Source organism: Macrobrachium nipponense, chromosome 49 (assembly GCF_015104395.2).
Source record: "Macrobrachium nipponense isolate FS-2020 chromosome 49, ASM1510439v2, whole genome shotgun sequence".
Taxonomy (NCBI): domain Eukaryota; kingdom Metazoa; phylum Arthropoda; class Malacostraca; order Decapoda; family Palaemonidae; genus Macrobrachium; species Macrobrachium nipponense.
Genome location: NC_087224.1, coordinates 6,745,614 through 6,768,685, shown reverse-complemented (window position 1 = coordinate 6,768,685; position 23,072 = coordinate 6,745,614). Strand labels below are relative to the sequence as shown.

The following is a 23,072-nucleotide window of genomic DNA, read 5'->3' as shown; positions in this document are numbered from 1 at the left end:
AGTAATGTGAGGCAAACACTGAGTTACACCTCCAATACGTGGCTGCTAAGATGTTCTTCATCGACATGTTCTTGTTGAATGATAACGATGTAGCAACTGCACGTACCTCGTGTGCTTTAACCCTTAATGTCTTATATGAACCACTATCACAACTCATGTGAGCTTCAGTTATAACATTTCTAACAAAAAAAGCTAAAGCATTTTTTGACATTGGTCTTCTTGGGTCTTTAACAGCACACCAGAGGCTTTGATTGCAGCCTTGCAACTGTTCTTCTTTTGCAAGTAAAACTTCAAAGCTCTAACAGGGCATAATGTTCTTTCCATCTCATTTCCCACTAATTGAGGAAAGCCCTTTTACTTCTCAAAACGTCCTAGGCAAGGTCTCGAGGGATTTTCATTTTTAGCTAAAAATAAAGGCCTGAAAGACAATACTGCCGAGTCTCCCTTAAAACCCACTCTCGAGTCTAGAGCTTGCAACTCACTCACTCTTTTCGCAGTAGCGAGAGCTATTAGGAAAATACATTTTCTTGTTATGTCTCTGAAAGACGCTTTATCGGGAGGTTCGAATCTCTCTGACATTAGATATCTGAGAACCACATCTAGGTTCCAACTAGGGGTGAGTGAAGTTCTTGATTTCGTCGTCTCAAATGATCTAATTAAATCATGAAGATTTTCTTTGTCATTGTCTATGTCAGGCCCCTATTCCTGAACACAGCAGACAACATGCTTCCTATATCCTTTAATGGTTTGACACTGCTAGCTGAGATTCTTCCCGTAAATATAAAAAGAAAATCAGCAATTTCGGTCACAGAGGTATCGGAGGAGGACAAGCTTCTTCGCCTTGCACCATCTACGGAAAACTTCCCACTTTCGATTGGTATATCCGCATGGTTGAGGACCTTCTTGCTCTCGCAATTGCTTTTGCAGCTTTGCGAGGAAAAGGGAAAAGCCTCTCGCTCTGACCAGTCTTTCGATAGTCGAAAAGGCAGTCAGGCCGAGAGTGGGATGGGCTTTTTGTTTTGTGGTGACCTCTTCGTCAAGTGGGGGGTTGTTTTGTAGCAAGATCTGGTCCTTTCGGGAAGAGATCTGGGGAAGTCCACTATCCATTCCTGTACCTCTGTGAACCATGTCTCTTGCAGGCCAATAGGGAGCGATCAATGTCATCCTCATTCCTTCCGAGGACACGAACTTCCTCATTACTTCCCCCAGCATCTTGAATGGGGGAAAAACATACGCGTCTATGCCCGTCCAGTTCATGAGCATGGCATCGACTGACAGGGCTCTGGGATCGTCCCCCAACGAGCAAAAGTTCTCCATCCTTCTGGAGAGGAACGTTGCAAATAGGTCTACTTGAGGCTTCCCCCAAAGAGACCATAGTTGCTGGCAGACTTGTGAATGAAAGGTCCATTCTGTTGGAAGGACTTGGTTCTTTCTGCTCAATCTGTCCGCTCTTATGTTTCTCCCTCCTTGAACGAACCTCGTCAGGAGCCATATCCCTCTTTCCTCCGTCCAGACCAACAGATCCCTTGCCAGCTCGTAAAGGGAGAAAGAGTGTATCCCTCCTTGCTTTCTGATATATGCCAGAGCCGTGGTGTTGTCCGAGTTAACCTGGACCACCACGCCTCTGACTTCGTTCTCGAAATGTCTCAGTGCCAAGTGTACGGCTACGAGCTCTTTTGCGTTTATGTGCCAGATCTTCTGTTCTTCCGTCCAGATGCCTGACACCTCCTTCGTCCTTAGTGTTGCTCCCCATCCCGTCTCCGAGGCGTCGGAGAACAACACTAGGTGAGGGTTCTGAAGAGACAAGGACACTCCGTTCCTTCTTAGAGGTTCTAACCACCATCGCAAGTGGTGTTTGATGTTCTCCTCTATGGGAAAGGTATCCGTAAGATCTCCCGTCTTCCTGTTCCACTTCTCCTTAGATGGAACTGCAAGGGTCTCATGTGAAGCCTCCCCAGAGAAACTAACTGTTCTAGCGACGAAAGGGTGCCCAATAGACTGAGCCATTCCCTCGCTGAGCTTCGTTCTTTCTCTAGGAAGACCGAGATCTTTTCCACCCCTTTCGTAATCCTTTCTTGGGATGGATATGCTCGAAAACCCCGAGAATCCATCCGAATCCCCAGATAGACGATGGTCTGGCTGGGGATCGTGTGATTTTTCCCGAGGTTCACGAGCAATCCGAGAGATCTGACTAATTGCAGAGTTATCTCCAAGTCCTCCAAACACTGTTGTTTTGACTGTGCCCTTATAAGCCAGTCGTCTAAGTAAAGCGATATTCTCACCCCCTTCAGATGTAGCCATCTTGCTACGTTCCTCATCAATGCCGTAAACACCTGAGGAGCTGTCGAGAGGCCGAAGCACAAAGCCCTGAACTGATAAACCCTTCCCTGCACCATGAACCGAAGATATTTCCTCGACGAATGATGCAGGGGGACGTGAAAGTAAGCATCTTGAAGGTCGAGGGAGACCATCCAATCTCCTGGACGAAGAGCAGAGAGGACCGAATTGGATGTCTCCATGGAGAACTTCGTCTTCTCCACGAAGCGGTTCAATGCACTCACGTCCAGGACCGGCCTCCACCCTCCCGAGGCTTTTGGCACCAAAAAGAGGCGATTGTAAAAGCCCCGAGAGTGCGGATCCTGTACTCTCTCGATGGCCTCCTTCTCCAACATCTGCTGTACCAACCCAAGAAGGGCATCTCTTTTTACAGGGTCTTTGTATCTCGCTGACAGCTCCCTCGGTGTCGTCGTCAATGGAGGTCTGTTCCTGAAGGGGATGAGGTATCCTTTCTTGAGAACTTGTAGGGACCAAGAATCCGCTTTTCTTGAAGCCTGGCCCCTACTGGTGCTTGGAGGACTGGAACCTCATTTAGGATTCTTTCTCGGGACTCTGATAGAAGATCTTCCTCTTTTCTCCCCTCCTCTCTTCCTTGGGGCTCGGTTAGAAGTGCTGCCTCGAAAGGGCTGTTGGGCAGTTCTTGGCTCCCTCTTCATGACAGGAGCCGCTGGTCTAGGTTTCTTAGCCGATTGTACCAGCAAATCTTGTGTTGCCTTCTCAGTAAGAGTGTGGGAAATATCCCTCACTAACTGAGAAGGAAACAATTGTTTAGATAGAGGGGCGTATAAAAGAGAAGCCCTCTGTACTTGAGAGACTGCCTTGGTTAGAAAAGAACTATAGACAGACTTCTTCTTCAATACTCCTGCCCCGAAAAGGGATGCCACTTCAGCCGATCCATCCTGCACCACCCTTATCCATACAGCCAGCACACTATGCAAGACTTCTGGCTCTAAAAACTGAGGGTCTTGCGTCTTCTTGGCCAAAGCCCCAAGGGACCAGTCTAGGAAGTTAAAAACTTCCAAGACATGGAATATTTCCTTGAGGAGATGGTCCATTTCGGACACTGTCCAGCTTGTTTTGGCCGATGGAAGTGCGTGTCTCCTCGCCGAGTCCACCAAGGTCGAGAAGTCCGCTTCAGCAGAGGAGGGAAGAGCAGTACCCATCGATTCTGTGTTGTACCAAATCCCTCTCCTTCCCGATAGCCTGGAAGGGGGGGGGGACAGGTAAACACAGTCTTTCCCGCCTCCATCCTTGGTTTTAAGCCAATTTCCGAAAGACTGCAAAGCCCTCTTCATTGAGATGGTCGGTTGCATCTTCAAAAAGGAATAAGACTTTGCAGTCTTCGTACTCGAAAATAAAGACCGAGGAGAAGGAGGGGCAGCAGGACTCAGGGACTCTCCAAATTCTTTTAATAAGATGGCTGTCAATGTCTTATAGTCTGTAAGACCTGCCCCCTTATTTTCCTCAGAGTCCGAGACACCTTCTAAATTGTTGTTGGTTTTATTCGGAGATGAGTGCGCAACTGGAGGAGGACTCCTTTCTCGGGAAGGTGAAGGGCTCGTAGCAACACCGACTGCAACCTGACAAGGGCTACGGCTGCCTGTGCGACATCTTGAGTCCCTGCCAGGTGAAGGGCCGATGTGCCCTTTTACACTAAGACCCTCCTGACAAGGACGACGGCCGCCTGTGCGACAACTCTCGTCCCTATCAGGAGAAGTCCTTAAATGTCTTTCCCTTTTTTCAGAATCAAGTCCTTCCTGACAGGGGCTACGGCCGCCTGTGTGACGTCTAGAGACCCTGTCAGGAGAAAACTGATCCTGAGAAAAATCCCAAAGAGGAGCCTCCAAGTCCGCCTCAAACTCCTATAATACTTCCGAATCATAGTGCCTGAAGCTTGGTCCTTCTAGTTTGGATAAGTCTTTGCGCCTGCTTGTCATATGATGGATGTCAGGCGCTTCAAGAGTGAGGCGCCTGAAATGAGATTCGGGCGCTTGATGCTTTGTAGTCGGTTTAGGCTCTTTACGCCTAAGATCAGGCTCTTCGCGCCTGGCTTCAGGCGCTTTGTGCCTCATTTCAGGCGCTTCAGGCGCTTTGCGCCTCGTTTCAGGCGCTCCAGACGCTTTGCGCCTCATTTCAGGCGCTCCAGGCGCTTTGCGCCTCATTTCAGGCGCTCCAGGCGCCTCATTTCAGGCACTCCAGGCGCTTCGCACCTCATTTCAGGTGCCTTGAGTTTTGATTCAGGCGCCCCAGACGCTTTGCGTCTCATTTCAAGAGTCCTAAGCGCTTTTCTTCTCGCTTCAGGAGTTTCAGGCGCCTTGCGTCTGATTTCAGGAGTTTCAGGCGCCTTGCGTCTGATTTCAGGAGTTTCAGGCGCCTTACGTCTGACTTCCGAAGTTTCAGAAGCTTTGCGCCTCGATCCAGGCGCTTTTCTTCTAGTAGGAGATTCTGGCTCTTCTAGATATTCATACAAATCCTCTCGCCTTGACGGCGCTTTGCACCTGACAGTAGCCTGACGTCTGGCTGACGCCAGGCTCCTGGCAGGAGCCTCGTCCGAGCTCTCAGAGAGTTCCATAGGACGGGATTGGAAGGAATTTATCCTTCCTCCTAGGAGGATCCTTCTTAAGCACCCCTACTAATGAAGATATCTGCTTTTGCATATTCTTCAAAATCTTCGTAGCTACGTCCTCTTTTTCGATCTCCGATGAAGGAGAAGGAGCTTCTGAATAAACCTCCTTTCTCCTTTTTTCCGGAAGAAATTCTTCAGGGCTAGAATAAAATACTGGAGACTTCCACGATCTCTTCGAAGGTCTCGATAATCTATCCGAACTCCATCCTTTCTTCGAAGACGAATCAGATGAAGAAAAACACTGTTTCAGGACGTCTTTCCAACGACTATCCTTGGCAGTCTGGGACGCAACTACAGAATCTGCCGAGGGGACGCCTGACCGGTGCGGATTCTCTGAAACCTCCCTGCGGCTTTCGACATTACTTCTCCTCTTGGCTTGGGAGCTTGAAAGAGGTCTAGACCTGGGAGCGAGACAGAGCCGATCAGACGCACCCTCCACTTCACTGGGAACACTTTCACTGCGCTTACCTTCTAATTCCTTTAGTTTACGTTCCATTTCCAAAAGCGAAGCTTTCAGACTCGCAATTTCCGATGTTGAACTTGCCGAGTCTGATAGCTAATTGAGAAGGTAAAGCTGTATGGGAGGAAACAATTGGGTTAGAGATAGGCAATCGCCCGCTAACTGGCTCGTTAGAGACCGACCTACTTACACTCTTGGAAGAGGCTTTTCTAGCCCTATCCCTTTCCAACTTTCTCAAGTAGGAATCAAGCATCATCCATTCCTCCTCATTCAAATTCTTGCATTCATCACATGTATTCAATTGTGAGCATACATTCCCTCTACAATTCTTACAAGTGGTGTGAGGATCTACCGAAGCTTTCGGTAGTCTCACATAACAACTCTCATTCACACACACTCTGAACGAAATCGAAACGTCAGACATTATGAGAAAATTCCAAATCCAAAATAAAAAAAAAAAGTCCACAATAGCGTATGCCAAACCAGAGATCCAATACGTCACCAAATAGCAGTCCAAAAGATCAACGGCGTAATGAAATTCGAAAGTCAAAGTCAGGAGGAACTAGCAAACGATGTTACTAGTCCCGGCGACAGAGAAAATCTGGCTCAAGAATGGTAATGGTTCCTATTCCTGCCACCCAGCGGCAGGCGGGTAGATCACCTGACCTACCTGTAGTGTGTGCCGCGAAATTTGAATTTCTGTCGGGGACGACGGAGTCTATAGCTAAGTATATATCTGACAGGGAAGTTGAATGTATGAAAATATATATTCATTAAAAATAATAAAAGAAACATCCCACTGGGAAAATCGTGATTAACGGCTAATCAGCAGGAGCTCATAAACATACGTCTTCATTGGAAGATGGCCGAAAACAAAGTGGAGTGTTTACTAGATGGTAGTTACTGCCTAACAACCTTCTTCAAGAATTTAACGGCCATATTCGACCCTACACTGAGAGTAATTCCTAATGTAAATGAACGTGGGTTTGTATATTCCGAAGGACCAAACAACAGTTGGGTTAAAAGGGGGGTCACCCTCGCTCTGAAGGTGTACTTTCGAAACGAGGAGGGCCATTTAAAGGAGTGTTACCCAGGTCCGTGTCCACAGCCGTCCCCCTCTTCTTCCCTCTCCAACTCGTCAGAAAAGGACACAGAAGGAGAAGCCTCCCCTACAAGGGGTGGCAGCAAGTATGGGACAGTTGCCAGGAGAGAGGTAGGAGGAGAAGAGGTTAGCTTCAATAGGGGTCGTGGGAGGCGTATTACTCCCCACCATAGATTTAGTCTTCCTAATATATTTCCTCATCCCGGCAAACTTCCCCAACTGCACCACGGACCAAAGGGAACACTCTGCACACTGATCGTCAAGGCTACACTCACGCCCTAAGCAAGATGAGCAGAAGGCAAAACAAAGAAGAATAAGCTCGACAAATATCTAAGCTGCATCCCAGACCATCCAAGATTGGAAGATGCAAAATATTCCAAGATTGGAAGATGCAAAATATTCCAAGATTGGAAGATGCAAAATATACCAGAAGATGCATTACCAATTCTCTGGTAGATATTAGAGATGCCTCACACTGAGGGACCTGGGGAAACCCGAACGAGCTGTAAGGTCTGTAAGGTAAGGGTCTTACCATGCTTCTTCCCTTCCACCCCGTGACAGCGCCGGCTTGGGGGCAGAAATCAAAAGTAGTTGTAAATCATGGGTTTGCATGCTTAAATTCACAAACACACTACCACAAGAATATCTTCAAAATAGAACAATGAAAAATCCCACCAAGACTGAAAAAGAAATCAGCAACAGAAGAGAGAAGTGTAGAACACATCTGTCCACGGCAATGGCTGAAAGCAAATTGGAATGTTTACGTCCAGTCGGAGGAACTACCAACGACCAAATGGGTAGTTAACTACCGAACTGCCTTGTTTAACGATTTCAGCAACTATGTCCAGGCTACGCCTTAAGCAATTCCTATTGCAAAGGACCAAAGGTTTGTATATAGTGTAGGAACAAATGTGCAGTTTGCTTACAGAAGTAGAGACTGTCAAAGAAAGACAGGGACTAAAAGGGACCATAAATCAAAAAGATGTCTTAAGGGATATGGACCCTCCTCTGAATTTTGAGAATAGTATCGACAATCCCTGTTTCTTTAAACATATAAACGGTTTTTTTAGCAAATATACTTCTGTTTGCAGATCTGGCTAAAGAAGAAATTGAAAATAGGAAAGAAAACTTATAAACATACAAAGGAGCAGTGAATTTGGACCTCTAAAATGACAATTTGTCCAAAATTGCATTTTTTCCTAACTATACAAACCTGAGGTCCTTTACAAATAGGAAGGTACTAGCGGCAGCTGGATAGGTCGTAAGCTTTCGAACAAGGGTTCGGTAGTTAACTTAACTGCTTGTCCGACAGGCGCAGCTGCTTGCGCGACTGGGAGGTAAACAAATCACTTTTGCTTTTGGCCCAAGCAAAAACTGCAGAGTGAGGGGTGGCATGAGGTGGGCTATGTGTAAAAGGACCTCAGGTTTTGTATAGTTAGGAAAAATGCAATTTTGGACAAATTGTCATTTGTTCCGACACGGCATACAAACCTTCGGTCCTTTTACAATAGGAAGACTCACTTCTTGGTGGGAGGAATCTGAGTCTTTTGTGAACAGACTGGTGTTCGCCCAACCTTGGAAGCCTCCCTGGTCGTAAGAGCGAGGGGAGGGATCCAAGCCTCTGTCCGATTGATCGGGGTGTGCACCGCAGGATCAATGGTCAGACCTCTGGACCGAGTACTAAGAGAGAGGCAAGCGTATCTCTTCGTACCAGCAATGTAATGAACTTGTTCCGGTACAGGAGCAAATATAAAGTCATGGGTTTGACTCTTGTAGGCATCCACTTCCCCCCCCCCCTTGTAAAGGAAGGTGGTGGATATTCTGCTCCTATCCCTAGTGAAGGGATGGAGGATGGGGCTCTGTCATTAGCTCACCTGCATCTCGTCCTCATCCAGCGTAGTGACGACCGTGGGCCCTCTGCCCACAGGTAGAGAGTAGGAAAAGACGGGAAGAGGGAGCCAGTCACTATCACTTCATTCACCATCCATCCACAGGCAGTCACACCAGGACTCGAATGCTGTTTTCAGCCTGCGAGGGTGGGTCTGGGTTAGCTACACAACTTGTTGAGCAGCCACCACGGGTCCCAAGGAAAAGGTATCCTAAGGACCTGGGGTGGGCAATATCCCGAAGGTAGAAGGACGTAAAGGTAGTTCTGGTTTACCGACCAGACCCTGCCTTCAGGACCTGCGCCAACGGAGAAGTTCTTACGAAACGCCAACGAGGGGCCAATACTTCTGACTTCGTGAGCTCTTCGGACGGGTGGACGTACGGATTGTCGTCACTACCATCAGCCTCATACGCCCTCCTGATGACCTCACGCAGCCAGAATGAAAGAGTGTTCTTGGATACTTCTTTCTTGGTTACCCCGGTTGCTAACGAAGAGGCGTCGACACTCAGGCCTGAGGTGTCGAGTTTTCTTCAGATAGCGCCGTAGACGCCCTCACAGGACAAAGCAGCATCTCATCCGCATCATTATCGGTGAAGTCCAATAGGGTGAGGGAATCGGTGAATGACTCGAACCTGTCGTCAGGGATCGACGGTTTTCTGGAGTCTTTTCGCAACGAAGTTCGGGTACGAAATAATCGAGCGTCACAGATCCCCATCCCCCCCCTTGGTGTCGTACATCATAGGAAAGACCATGAAGTTCCCCGCCTACTCTCTTCGCCGATGCCAGGGCCAGCAAGAAGAGGGTCTTGAGGGTCAGATCCCTGTCTGACGACTCTCGGAGTGGCTCGAACGGCGTTCGAGTCAAAACTCTAAGGACGAGAGTCACATCCCACGCCAGGGGGCCTGAGTTCTGGGTGGGTGGGCAAGACCTTTCGAAGAAGCTCCTCATAAGGCAAGGTAGATCTCGAAACGAATTCGAGATGTCCAATCCCCTCAGTTTTCAGGGACGAGCACCAAGGCGGCTCTGTATCCTTTGACTGTGGGGACTGAGAGGAGCTTCTCTCGGCGAGAAAACGAGGAAATCCGCCTACTCTGAAGAGTGGCTCTGAGAGGAGATAGACCCCGTCTACGACACCAACCACAGAAGACGGCCCACTTCCCTTGGTACAACAGCTGCAGAGGACTGACGGACGTTTTCCAGCCATCTCTGTTGCTGCGCTACGAGAAAAGCCTCTCGTTCGCAAGAGATGGTGGATAACAGCCAGCCGTGAAGACGTAGGGACTGGACTGCTCGGTGGTACCGCTCGACGTGTGGCTGGGCGAGAAGGTTGTGCCAAGGGGGAATCTCTCTCGGTTTTCTCCTGCGAGAAGAGCCAGCAGGTCCGGATACCAAATGGCCTGTGGCCATTTGGGAGCCACAGGATCATCCTGAGATTCGGGTGACCAGTGCTCGACTGATCACCTTGCGAATCAGTCAGAACTGAACGGGGGAAAGGCATAGACGAAGAGGTTGTCCCACGGGTGTTGAAGAGCGTCCTCTGCAGCTGCCCATGGGTCCGGCAACGGCCGAGAAGAACACCTGGAGCTTCCTGTTGTGCCGGGTGGCGAACAGATCCACGACTGGTCGCCCCCACAGGTCGAAGAGCCTTTCCGCCACGTACCTGGTGTAGAGACCATTCGGTCCCTATCACCTGATCCCCGACGGCTGAGCGTGTCTGCTACTACATTCCTCTTCCTGGAATGTAGCGTGCCGACAGTTTCTATTGGAGTGTGCCTCGGCCCACTCGTGCACCCTGCCGAGTCAACTGGTACAACGGGGAAAGGACACTAGGCCCCCCTGTTTGTTGACGTAGGCCACCACCGTGGTGTTGTCGCACATCAACACACTGAGTGTCCCATCAAGCGGTCCTGGAACTCTTGGAGAGCGAGGAACGCTGCCTTGAGTTCCAGTACATTGATGTGAAGGTGCTTGTCGTTTCTCGTCCCACACTCCTGAAGTCAGCAACTCCTCCAGGTGTGCGCCCCATCCCTCGGTCGATGCGTCTGAGAACAGCTGCATGTCCGGGGGGGGAGTACGCAGAGGGGCACTCCTCTTAAGAGGTTCCTGTCGTCCAGTCCACCCAGGCTAGGTCCTGCCTCACCTCCGGTGTCAGTGACACTGGAAAGCTTGGGGGATCCGTCGCCTGTGACCAACTCTCCTTAGTCTCCACTGGAGAGACCGCAGGTGAAGACGCCCGTGAGGGACTAACTTCTCGAGTGACGACAGGTGTCCGATCACGACTTGCCATCGCTGAGCTACCTGTTCCTGCCTGGGACAGGAACTGGTTGGCTGCCTCCCTGAATCTGCTGATCCGCGAGTCTGCGGGAAGACTCGCCCTGCTAACCGTGTCGATCAGCATACCCAGGTACTTCATCCTCTGCTTGGGCTCGAGATCGACTTTTCGAAGTTCACAACGATCACCCCAGATCGCGACAGAACTCGAGCAGTCGATCCCTGTCCTGTAGCAACTGCGAGCGGGAGCTCGCCAGGACTAACCAATGCGTCGAAGATACCTCATCAGGACGTATCCTGTGCGAATGGGCCCAAGCAGACACCAGAGTGAACACTCGCTGAACACCTGGGGCGGTTGGAAAGACCGAAGCAAAGTGCCCTGAACTGGTACACTCCCTCGAGGATGAAGCGGAGGTACTTTCTGGAGGACTGATGAATGGGTATTTGGAAATACGCATCCTTCAAGTCCACCCTGAAAGCATGAAATCGTTCTCCTGATGGAGTCGAGCACTGAGCGTGCCGTCTCCATCGTGAACCGGGTCTGGCGAACAAACCGGTTCAGAGGAGAGAGATCTATCACCTGGGCGCCAGCCTCCCGTAGACTTTTCCACCAGGAAGAGTCGACTGTAAAAGCCCGGTGACTGATCCGTGACGATTTCTACAGCTCTCTTGCTCAGCATGGTCTTGATCTCCTGTCTCAATGCTACGTCCTTCGATGACCCTGGAACGTAACGACTGCTGTTGGACCGGGTTGGTTGGAGGTGATGGTGGCCGAGATCGAAGGGTAATAGATATCCCTCCCGAAGGACATCTACAATCCAGGTCTCGGCGCCGTAGCGCTGCCAAGTTGCCCAATGGCTGGCCAGCACCCTCCCACTTCCGGCAGCAGGTGAGGGGGAACGCCGTCCCTGAGCGTTTCCCCCCTTTCTTCGACTTCTTCCCAGAGCCTCCACGGGAGGAGGAGGGCTGGGGAGGAGGCTGGTTACGGCTCCCCTTGGTAAGAAGTCGAAGAAGACAGAGTCTTTCCCCGGGGCTTCGACGCAGCTACCGTCTTTGGCCACCGAGGAAGCGCTAGCCGAGCTCTTAGACTTGGCCGCAGTCCGAGGCTGCCCAGAAGCCTTCGAGACTGCCTGGTGAACCCAGACGGTCACTGTCGTCAGTGCGCCGTCTGTCCCACCGCAGCGTCCACCACTCTCCTGGGAAGAGAGACGTGGAACTCCCGTAAAGGTCCGTTTTGTGCGAAGTCCCAACGCCGCTTCACGCCCGGCCGGCCCGCCCTGGAAACCCGAGTAAGGGACAGCGTCCCTTCGTCGGAGAACCAGGTTGGCCCACAGGTTCACCGTCTGGTGGGCAAGGAAGAGATGGCTCTTCCTCCAGACTGGCAAAGTCTCCTAAAGGCCGAGTCATCTTCGGGAGAATTCCCCCAGGAGTTGGCTGCGAACCTTAGATACTGTGAGGGACCACAGATCTAGCCAGGAGACGGCCTGGAAAGCTGCCATGGTGGTAGATTCCAGGCCGAGTGCCTCTTGCTGCGAGAACCATAGGTTTCTCGGACAGGAGCTGCTGCAGAGACACACCCGGAGTCAGCCTAGCTAACTCCGGGTTCACCTGTTTGGGCGGCATCGGGTCTTCAGATGGCACGTAAAAAACGCCGCTGTCGCAGCAGAGGTAGGTGGAAGCAGCTTGCTCGACCTGCCCGACTTGAGCGAACCGTCTTGTCCGAGACAAGCGATTCAACCTGGTCCAGCACTGAGTCTGCAAGCTCGGAACGCGGCAAACCCACCGTCGGTCTGGGTTCCCTCTTCGGGCCCCAGAACGACTCGAGCCCGGGACGTGGGCTCGGATGGTGGGAGCGGCGATCCTTCCGCGAGGTCGTTGTGCTGACGAATCAGCGCAATAACCTCGCAAAGTTCCTCTGGATCTCAGGAGTAACTGCGTCCTGCGGAGTCGGACCATCCAGTCCCTCAAACAGGAGCATCTCCCGAGACCCTCCTCCCTCGAGGGGAGGAACAGCGACAGACCCCTCTCGGTCTCCTCCAACCACTTGTGCGTAGACCTGGCTGGTCCGAGAACCGTGCCTGGTACGTACGACGACGTGGTGGATCCTGAGGGGCGCACCCCTCACGATCACATCCTCATACCTCGCCCCTCCCGGTGTAACCCGCCAGGAGGTTGAAAGGTATGGGAGAGGCAGACCATGACGCTCCCGCTCCCCCCCCCCCCGCTCGCTGGCAGAACCAGTGGGCTTGGAAGACTGCAGGCGATCGCCAACCCGCGGTGGGCGATCGAGCTGCAGACCTAGTCGAGCCGTCTCGCTGTGGAGAACGGCTGGACCGAGAACAGCGGCCCCGGTCTCAGTGTGTCAGAGGAGGCTGGTGCTGGTCCGCCGTACCCGATCGCTCTCTGTGAGAGTGATGGTCAGGCGACCGGCGAGCTCCACTGTCACGGTGAGACCGGTGCGTATCCTCACGGTGCGGTGCAGTCGTCGCTGGTACCAGCCGTGGCTGGTGCCGGCGCAACGGGGGACCTTTTCCCAGCCTCAGCCCGTGGCCGTCATGGACCGTCACGTCCGCCCGGGTAGCCAGCTGCTCGCCGCGAGAGCGAGCGCTGGTCTGGTGAGAGTCGCGTGAGCGGCTGTCACCAGTCTTCCGCTTCCTCCGTGCCTTGAACCTGACGCTGAGCGGACTCAGAGGTCTTGGTTCCTGGCTGCACGGTCGCTGGTAGGCGACCGTTACACTCGGTACCTCTCGCGAACGAGAGCCGAGACGGACCCTGCTGCCGTGGCCGAACCACTAACAGCAGGTGAGGAAGTGCCGGTGTTAGCCGGCACTCCTCTGGTCCCCGTAGTCTTCTTCCTTGCGGAAGAAGAGACACGGGTCCTGCCCCCACCCGAAGGAGCATGGGTGACCAGCGGAAGAACCCCCCGTCTCACCAGAGCGAGACGGGCCCTTAGAAGTTCCCGAAGGAGACTTCTTATTGGGGGGGGGGGGGGGGGAGGCAACCTTCTTCTTCCTTCGGTCGGGGGGAGCCTTAGAAGAAGAAGAAGAGGCGGCAGACGAGACGACGACGACGAAGGAAGACGATGAAGACGACGACGACACCTACCTTCCTCCTTCTTCCTTCTTCTTCTTCGTCAAAACCTCCTCAGGACCGACGTCCAGATCTGTCATCCAGAGCGGAGCCGGGGCTGCTGTTGCCGAAGCAACAGGGCCGGACGCACCTGTCCGAACAGATCAGCATCGGTAGCAGCGGCGCCAGGAACAGGAACAAACGTCAGCAGGTGCAGGCATCACAGGAACAGCAGTAGAGACGGCAGGGAGCAGGTACAGGGACGGCAGCAGTGGTCAACGTCACGTCCGTGAACGCGGCTGGGCAGGTAACGGCAGGTACATTGCAGGCTGTGCAGGCGGTCCAGATGGACGGACCAGCGGCACAGACATCCTTGGTACTGGTGGGAGGTCCAGGGGCGAGCTCTTCGGGCACACGAAGTCGGCGGTCGCGGCAGCACGGCAAACCCAGGTGGCGGCATCACACACCTCCCCCGAGGTACGGCGACTGGCCCCTGCGACCGATGTAGTAGGTGTTACAGAGACGCGTGCGGGGTGTACACCAGGTGAGGGAGGTGAAGCGTAGCCAGGTGTTGTAAGGGTCGTGGTGGTGGTCGTAACCGTTGCATGGGTGACCGCCACGGAGCCAGCGAGATGGTAGAGCAGCCCCTGGACACTCGGCACGCCCTCGCAGCCCCAACGATGCCCACACCTGTCCGAGGTCGTCCTTCGCGGCAACCGCACCTGAGGAAGCAAAAAAAAGTCGGGTGATTAGCAGGATCCTCTACCCGCGTCGCGCGAATGACGAACGGATAGAGGACCCAGAGTACAACTCGACGTCAGGGTATCTAGCGCCCGTCCTCCACACTCGACAAGTCAGGTGAGGAGAAGGACCTAGAAACCCCCCCCGAAGGGGAAGGCGCCAAACGTGGAAGCTGAGCGGGCGGCAGGAAAGAAGCAAGTGTCCGTAACCAAAGGAGTCGCGGCGGAGAGCTTTCCGACGACTCCTTTGTCAGCCTTCGCTTCTTCCTGCCCTCATACAAAGTCCACTGCGCCTCCGACCAATTGTTACAAACTTCACAGGGCTCGGCTCGGGTGCATTCGCGCCCACCCCGACACCGAGCGCACAAAAATGTAGGGTCAATCTCCGGGAATGAGCGGAACTTTCCGCATTTACGCCCTTCGGTACCCGGCATAGTCTCCGTGGGGTAGCGAGGCGAGGAGATTCCATCATTGACCAATAATTCACAATTAATTAGATTAAAGAGAAATGATTGTACTTACAATGATTCTTTCATACACAAACACAACATATACTCCAAGGAAAGCAAACGACGAGAAAAGCGGGCAGAGAGCGTCGAACACCACACGTCCACTCGCTGGTGAGGCCGAAGCAAAAGTGGTTTGTTTACCTCCCCTCCCAGTCGCGCGCGGAGCGCGCCTGTCGGACAAGCATTTGTTTAACTACCGAACCCCTTGTTCGAAAGCTTACGACCTATCCAGCTGCCGCTAGTACCTTCCTATTGTAAAATGGACCGAAGGTTTTGTATGCCGTGTCGGAACAAATGACAATTTGTCGAAAAATGTTATTGTTATAATACAATTAAGTTTGTTCATACTTACCTGGCAGATATATATATAGCTGTATTTCTGACGTCCGACAGAATTTCAAAACTCGAGGGGCACACGTAGTGGGGGCGGCCAGGTGGTAGTACCCCTTCCCATTCCCCGCCGCTGGGAGGCGGATATCAGGAACCATTCCCATTCCCAATTTTCTATTCATATTTATTTCATGACCCTTGTCTCCTGATTGGGGGAGGAGGGTGGGAACTCTAATTATATATATCTGCCAGGTAAGTATGAACAAACTTAATTTGTATAATAAACAATAACATTTTGTTCATGAAACTTACCTGTCAGATATATATAGCTGAATCCCACCTTCGGATGGTGGGTAGAGACAGACTAGGATTTTTAGGAACTTAAATTAAATAAAAGATTAACTTATTGGTTCCTTACCTGATAGCAAAGTAGACTCTGTGATTACTGTCACTTAAAGCCTGCTTATGCTTTATCAGAGTTGCCAGCCAGGTTTGGACCTGTAGTGCTGGTGCACTCTGGATGCTCTGTCAACGGGGACGTGACCACAATGTGACAAGACCATCTACCGCCAAACATATGGCAGTAAACAGCACCGCCACCACCACCTGACCAACTAACCAAAAAAAACCCCTGACATTAACACTAAGGAATGGGAGATTTCCACAGAAGATCTCACCATCAACCAAAAACACAATAAAACTAACCTAACTAAGCTAAGGGATAGGGAGAGAGCTACCTTCAGCCCCCAAAACTGTGTCTGCCGAAATGTAAGGCCCCAAAGAACTACAGTTCTCGTAAATCGTTCTCACATCCCGGAGGTAATGTGAGGCGAATACGGAATTGCTCCTCCAAAAGGTGCTATCAAGAATATCTTTGATAGACATATTCCTTTGGAAGGCAAGAGAAGTAGCTACGGCTCTGACCTCGTGAGCTTTCACTTTAAAGAGGCTCAAATCAGTCTTCTGGCAAGATGAATGAGCCTCTTTAATGACGTCCCTCAAGAAGAAAGCAACAGCATTCTTCGACAACGGCAAATCTGGTCTCTTCACCGAGCACCAGAGATTACCTGAGGGACCTCTTATCTCTTTAGTCCTATTCACATAGAACTTGAGAGCCCTGACAGGGCACAGGGCTCTCTCTGGTTCTTGACCCACGAGACTCGAAATTCCTTTGATTTCAAAGCTCTTAGGCCAAGGATTAGACGGGTTCTCGTTCTTAGCCAAGAAAGATGGGTTCAACGAGCAGACAGCGTTGTCTCCCTTGAAGCCCACTAGGCTACTAAAGCGTTTTTCTCGTCAAGTCCCTTAGAGAAGCTTCATGGAGAGGCTCAAAGGGACTTAGCATCAGATGTTTCAAAACCACATCGAGATTCCATGAGGGCGTTCTTGCTTGTGGAATCTTGGTGGTTTCGAACGACCTTAAGAGATCGTGCAGATCCTTATTGTCGGAGAGGTCCAGTCCTCTGTGGCGAAAAACGGCAGACAACATACTCCTATAACCCTTGATTGTAGGAACTGCCAATTTCTGCACATTTCTTAGATAGAGTAAGAAATCTGCTATCTGATTCACAGAGGTCGTGGAAGAGGAAATTCCTTCCTTTTTGCACCATGCCCTGAAGGAGGACCACTTAGACTGGTAGACAGCTCTTGAAGAGGCTCTTCGAGCATTAGCGATTGCTCTCGCAGCTGCCTTTTGAAAAGCCTCTCGCTCTGGCCAACTTTTCGATAGTTCTGAACGCAGTCAGAGCCAGAGCGGAGAGGTTTCGGTGAAACCTTTTGAAGTGAGGCTGTCTGAGTAGATCTCTCCTCCAGGGCAACGTTCTTGGGAAGTCCACAAGGAATGTCATGACCTCTGTGAACCACTCTCTTGCTGGCCACATTGGGCAATCAGAGTCAACCTTGTCCCTTCTGAAGCTGCGAACTTCCTCATTACGTCCCCCATGATCTTGAATGGGGGAAAGGCGTAAAGATCCAGGTCTGTCCAGTTCCAGAGCAACGCGTCCACTGCAATTGCCCCTGGATCCAGAACCGGGGAGCAATGCAGAGGAAGCCTCTCGTCCTCGATGTAGCGAACAGGTCTACTAGAGGACGTCCCCACAATCTCCATAATTGTTGACAGACTTCCTGGTGCAAGGTCCATTCTGTTGGTAGAATCTGATTTCGTCGACTGAGAAGGTCCGCCCTGACATTCTGAACCCCTGCCACGAATCTTGTCAGGATCTTGATGCGCCTTGCGTCTGCCCATAGCAGAACTTCCTTCGCCAGGAGAAAAAGGGATCTGGAGTGAGTTCCTCCCTGATTCTTTAGATACGCAAGGGCTGTGGTACTGTCTGAGTTGACTTGAACAACCTTGCCTGACAGTTTGTCTTCGAAGAACTGCAGCGACAGAATATCGCTGCCAGTTCCTTTACATTGATGTGCCAGGCTACCTGTTCCCCTCTCCAGGAGCCTGACACTTCCTCCCCCCCTAGTGTTGCTCCCCAACCGGAAATGGAAGCGTCTGAGAACAACACTAGGTCGGGGCTCAGAAGATTTAAGGAGAAGCCCTCTCATAACTTCTGAGGGTCGAGCCACCATCTTAAGTGGACTTTTACCTTGTTGGAGATCCTTAGGATCGCATTCAGGTCCTCTTTCGACGTCCCATTCTTCCGCAAGGAAAAATTGAAGAGGCGGCTGAGGTGCAGTCTTCCCAGCGAGACAAACTTTTCTAGCGAGGAAATGGTGCCCAGCAGACTCATCCACTCCCTCACCGAACAAGCTTCTCTCTCTAGGAAGGCTGCGACTTTCTCTAACCCCAGTCGCTGACGTTCCTGGGATGGAAAACGCCCGAAAGCCACTGAATCCATCTGAATCCCCAGATACACGATGGACTGTGTCGGGGTCAGATGCGACTTTTCGGAGTTGACCAAAAGACCCAGAGACTTTGCTAGGGCTAACGTAAACTGAAGGTCCTTCAGACACTTCTGCCTCGACGACGCTCTGATCAGCCAATCGTCGAGGTAGAGGGATATCCTGATCCCTGACGAATGGAGCCACTTCGCTACATTCCTCATTATCATTGTGAAAACCATCGGGGCCGTGCTGAGACCGAAACAAAGGGCTCTGAATTGCCAAACCCTGTTGTCTAAGACGAATCTCAGGTACTTTCCTTGAAAGAGGGTGGACGGGGACGTGGAAGTACGCGTCCCTGCAGGTCCAGAGACACCATCCAGTCGCCAGGTCTCAAGGCTCCCAGCACCGACTGAGGCGTCTCCATTTTGAATTTGATCTTTTCTACAAAAAGATTGAGCCTGCTCACATCCAGGACTGGGCGCCAACCTGACGACTGCTTTGGCACTAGGAAAATCCTGTTGTAGAAGCCCGGTGACTCCAGGTCCAAGACTTGTTCCCACCGCTCTTTTTTCGACCATCTGGTCTAACAGATCGAAAAGAATACTTTTCTTCTCTCCCTGATAAGATGGAGAGAGGTCTCTGGGAGTTGATGTTAAAGGAGGAGGATGTAAAAAGGGGATCTTGTACCCCCTCCGCTCACTATCTTGAGAGTCCAAGGATCGCCCCTCTTGCCTCCAAGCCTCCGCAAAGAATTTCAGTCTGGCCCCGACTGGCGTCTGAAGGACGAGATCTTCATTTGGTGGTTTTGGGTTTGAATGAAGCTCTTCCTCTCGAAAAACCTCTCCCTCGAGGAGCTGTTCTCGAGGGGGGTGCCCCGCTCGAAAGGGTTTTACTTTCTTCGGGGGTTTTACTGAATGCCGAAGTGGAAGGAACTGCTGGACGTCTTGAAGACTGTACCAAGAGGTCCTGGGTCGCCTTCTCTTGCAAACTCGTTGCAAGATCCTTTACCATAGCCTGGGGGAAGAGATGGTCCGAAAGAGGCGCAAAGAGCAATTCCGCTTTCTGAGCGGGAGAGACCGACTTAGCGGTAAAATTGCATAGAAGAGCTCTTTTCTTCAGGAAAGCAGTTCCAAAATGAGAAACTAGCTCCTCCGAACCATCCCTGACGGCCTTGTCCATACATGACAACACGCTGGACAGCTCCCCCAGACTGAGAGAATCAGGACTTCTAGACTGAAGGTCTAAAACTCCCAGACACCAGTCTAGGAAATTAAAGACATTTAAGGTGCGAAGCAGTCCCTTCAAGTGGTGGTCCGTCTCCACAGGAGTCCAGGACACCTTAGCAGACGATAAGAGAGACCTCCTCTGAGCGTCCACTAAACTGGAGAAGTCACCCAGAGCGGACGAAGGAACCTTTACTCCCACGTCCTCCTTGGTTTCATACCAAATTCCTCCTTTCCCGGCGAGTCTAGAGGGAGGAAGGGCGAAAGTGGTCTTGCCCTGATCCTTCCTTCGAGACATAAAATCTTTGAAGCTTCTTAAAAGCCCTCTTGGTTGACAGCGATGTCTTCATCTCGACGAACTCAGGGGTCTTAACGGTCTTGGAAGACGAAAGTTGAGAGGGAGGAGACCTAGGGGCTGCCGGCTGGAACTTCTCCCCGAAGGATGAACGTAACAGCCTGACAAGAACCTTATAGTCCGAGACAGCTGAAGCTACCGGAGGTTCTTCTTCGACGGAACTCCCTGGACTATAACTAAGTTCCCCTTCCTCCCTAAGAGGAACTGGAGAACGTCCATCAGGAGAGGGCGTACGTCCAGCAGTCTCAATCCTGAACAATGACTTCCGTTGGTTGGAAGTACCCGCTACAGGTACGGAATCGCCCTTACGACGATCCTTAGAAGGACGGACATCTTGTGAAAGAGGAGCGTCCTTAGAAGCAACGGGAACTGTCTTAACAGACACGTCCCTACGAGAGGAAGCGCGAGCTTCCTGACGAGAGGCACCAAAAGCGTCCTGCTTAGCCAAGCAAGCGTCTGCTGAGCGTCCTCAAAAGCGTCCTGCCTCGCTCGAAAAGCGTCCTGCTTCGAACGGCGAGCGTCCTGACGAGCGTCCTCAAAGGCGTCCTGTCGATAACTCAAAGCGTCCTGCTTCGAACGCCGAGCGTCCTGCCGAGCGTCCTCAACAGCGCCTTGCCGAGAGCGCAAAGCGTCCTGCTTAGAACGCCGAGCGTCCTGCCGAGCATCCTCAACAGACTCCCTGCCGAGAGCGCAAAGCGTCCTGCTTCGAACGCCGAGCGTCCTGGCGAGCGTCCTCTACCGAGAGAGCGAAAGATCTACTCGAAGAACGAGAACGGTGACGATCCGGAGGAGGAGAGAGAGACGAGCGAGACGAGAGAGAATGAGACTGCTTCGTCCTCTTGACGGGCAGCCGAACGTCCTTCCTACGCTTAGGCTCGACTCTGCTGCTGGGCGAGTCCTCTGAGCCATCAGCGACGTAATCTGGTCCTGAAGGGACACTAGGATGATCCTTCGTAGGTGACGAAGGAGCAGAAGAAGGGGCAGGACTGAGCCTGCGAGAAGGCGAGGGGAGACGCCCTCCTTCCTTCTAGCAGGTACAGCTATCTGCCTCTCAGGTGAACACGCCTGTGCGTGGAAACCAACGTCCTCGTCGGTAGAAAGCCTCCCTCTCTTCTGAGGAGGAAAGGCGTCATAAGCATCCTCTGACGAAAGCGGAGACATAGGACGTGAAGCGTCCTCAAAGCGAAAGGTCCTTTTCAACGGACGCGAGTCTCTCCGAGCGCTCCACCCCTTGCGCGGGGAGGACGAAAAGCAATCCTTCAGGACACGCGCTCGTGCGCGCTCCTTGGCAGCCTGGGATTTAGCAACAAGGCCTGCCGAAGGGACGCCAGATCGGTGGGGAGCCCCTGTAACCCTCTTGCGGCTTTCGACATACCCACTCCCTGAGTCCTGGGAGTCCCGATAGAGGTCTAGGCCTAGAGGCATTATGGGGCCGATCTGACGCCCCCTCCACAACACTAGGGGCACTAACACAAACTTTCACAGGGCCAGTTTCTAGGGCCAAAACTTTCGATTCGAGAGCGCGAATAGACTCAAGAATCAGAGAAAGGGTGTTACCTTCTCCAGACACAGCACTGGGGCCCGAAGGCAACAAAACAGGATTAGGTTGAGCAAAATCTACTGGTGTTAGAGGAGGAGAAATGTTACTTTCCTTACCTTTCGTAGAACTGCCCTTGGAGGAAGACCTCCTGACTCTATCGCGCTCCAATTTACGTCGATAGGTCTCATACATCTTCCATTTATCATCATCCAAATCCTTGCATTCATTGCACCGATCATCAACCAAGCAAACATGCCCCCTGCAATCCATACAAACTGTGTGAGGATCAACTGAAGGTTTAAGAAGCCTCACCTTACATTCACTCCTCACACACACTCTGAAACTTCCAGTACTTGATCCCGACATCATGTACACAGAAAAGCCAATCCAAAATCAAAAACCAATCCACTATTACGCGTGCCAATCCAACAATCCAGAAGTCGATACCAAAAGTCAATCCAGATAATATTAAGCGAGATAAATCAAAAATCCTAGACGGAGGTACTGTAAACAGTTGTTTGCAGCACCGGCGACAGAAAAAAAATATGAATAGAAAATGGGAATGGTTTCCTGATATCCGCCTCCCAGCGGCGGGAATGGGGTACTACCACCTGGCCGCCCCACTACGTGTGCCGCGAGTTTTGAAATTCTGTCGGACGTCAGAAATACAGCTATATATATATCTGACAGGTAAGTTTCATGAACAAATTGCATTTTTCCTAACTATACAAACCTGAGGTCCTTTAACAATAGGAAGGTAACTAGCGGCAGCTGGGACGGTCGTAAGCTTCGAACAAGGGGAGAACGGTAGTTAACTGCTTGTCCGATCGTGCGCGCGCCGCGCGCCCGGGCGGTGAAGAATCACTTTTGCTTTAGGCCCATGCAAAAGTTGCAGAGTGAGGGGTGGTATGAGGTGGGACTATATGTAAAGGACCTCAGGTTTGTATAGTTAGGAAAAATGCAATTTTCGACAAATTGTCATTTGTTCCGATACGTAATACAAACCCTCGGTCCTTTAACAATAGGAAGACTCACTTCTTGGTGGGTGGAATCTGAGTCTTTTTGGTGAACAGACTGGTGTTCGTCCAACCTTGGAATGCCTCCCTGGTCGTAAGAGCAAGGGAGGGATCCAAACCTCTGTCCGATTGATCGGGGTGTGCACCGCAGGATCAATGGTCAGACCTCTGAGCCAAGTACTAAGAGAGAGGCAAGCGTATCTCGTTGTACCAGCAAGTAAGAACTTGCTCCATTACAAGAGCCAACATAAAGTTATGGGTTTGTCTCAAGTAGGCATCCACTCCTTCCCCCTTGTTGGAGGGAGTGGAGGATATTTGCTTCTATCCCTAACTAAAGGGATAGATTGGGGCTCGGTCGAGTAGCTTACCTGCATCGAATTCCTTTCCAGCATGGTGACGACCGTGACCCTCTGCCCACAGGTAGAGAGAGAGAAAGATGGAGAAGAGAAGCCAGTCGCACTCTCATTCAACCATTCACTCCTACGATCACACCAGGAATCGATGCTGTTCTGCCTGCTCGGGTGCTGGGTAAGCTTACACAACGTGTTGAGCAGCCACCACAGGTCCCAAGGAAAAAGTATCCAAGGACTTGTGGGCAATATCCCGAAGGTAGAAGGACGTGAAGGTAGTCTGGTTGGCCCAGACACCTGCCTTCAGGACCTGCGCCACGGAGAAGTTCTTACGGAGCGCCAAAGAGGGTCCAATACCTTCTGACTTCGTGGGCTCTCGGTCGGAGCGTACGGATGTCGTCACTACCATCAGCCTCGTATGCTC

The 23,072-nt window shown here is 51.6% G+C and overlaps 1 protein-coding gene across 3 annotated transcripts in view; it reads right to left on the bottom strand.

Moving 5' to 3' along the window:
* LOC135205298 (dnaJ homolog subfamily C member 13-like) overlaps window positions 1–23,072 on the bottom strand; it is a 683,293-nt gene that overhangs the window by 644,588 nt on the left and 15,633 nt on the right. The window lies entirely within an intron of this gene.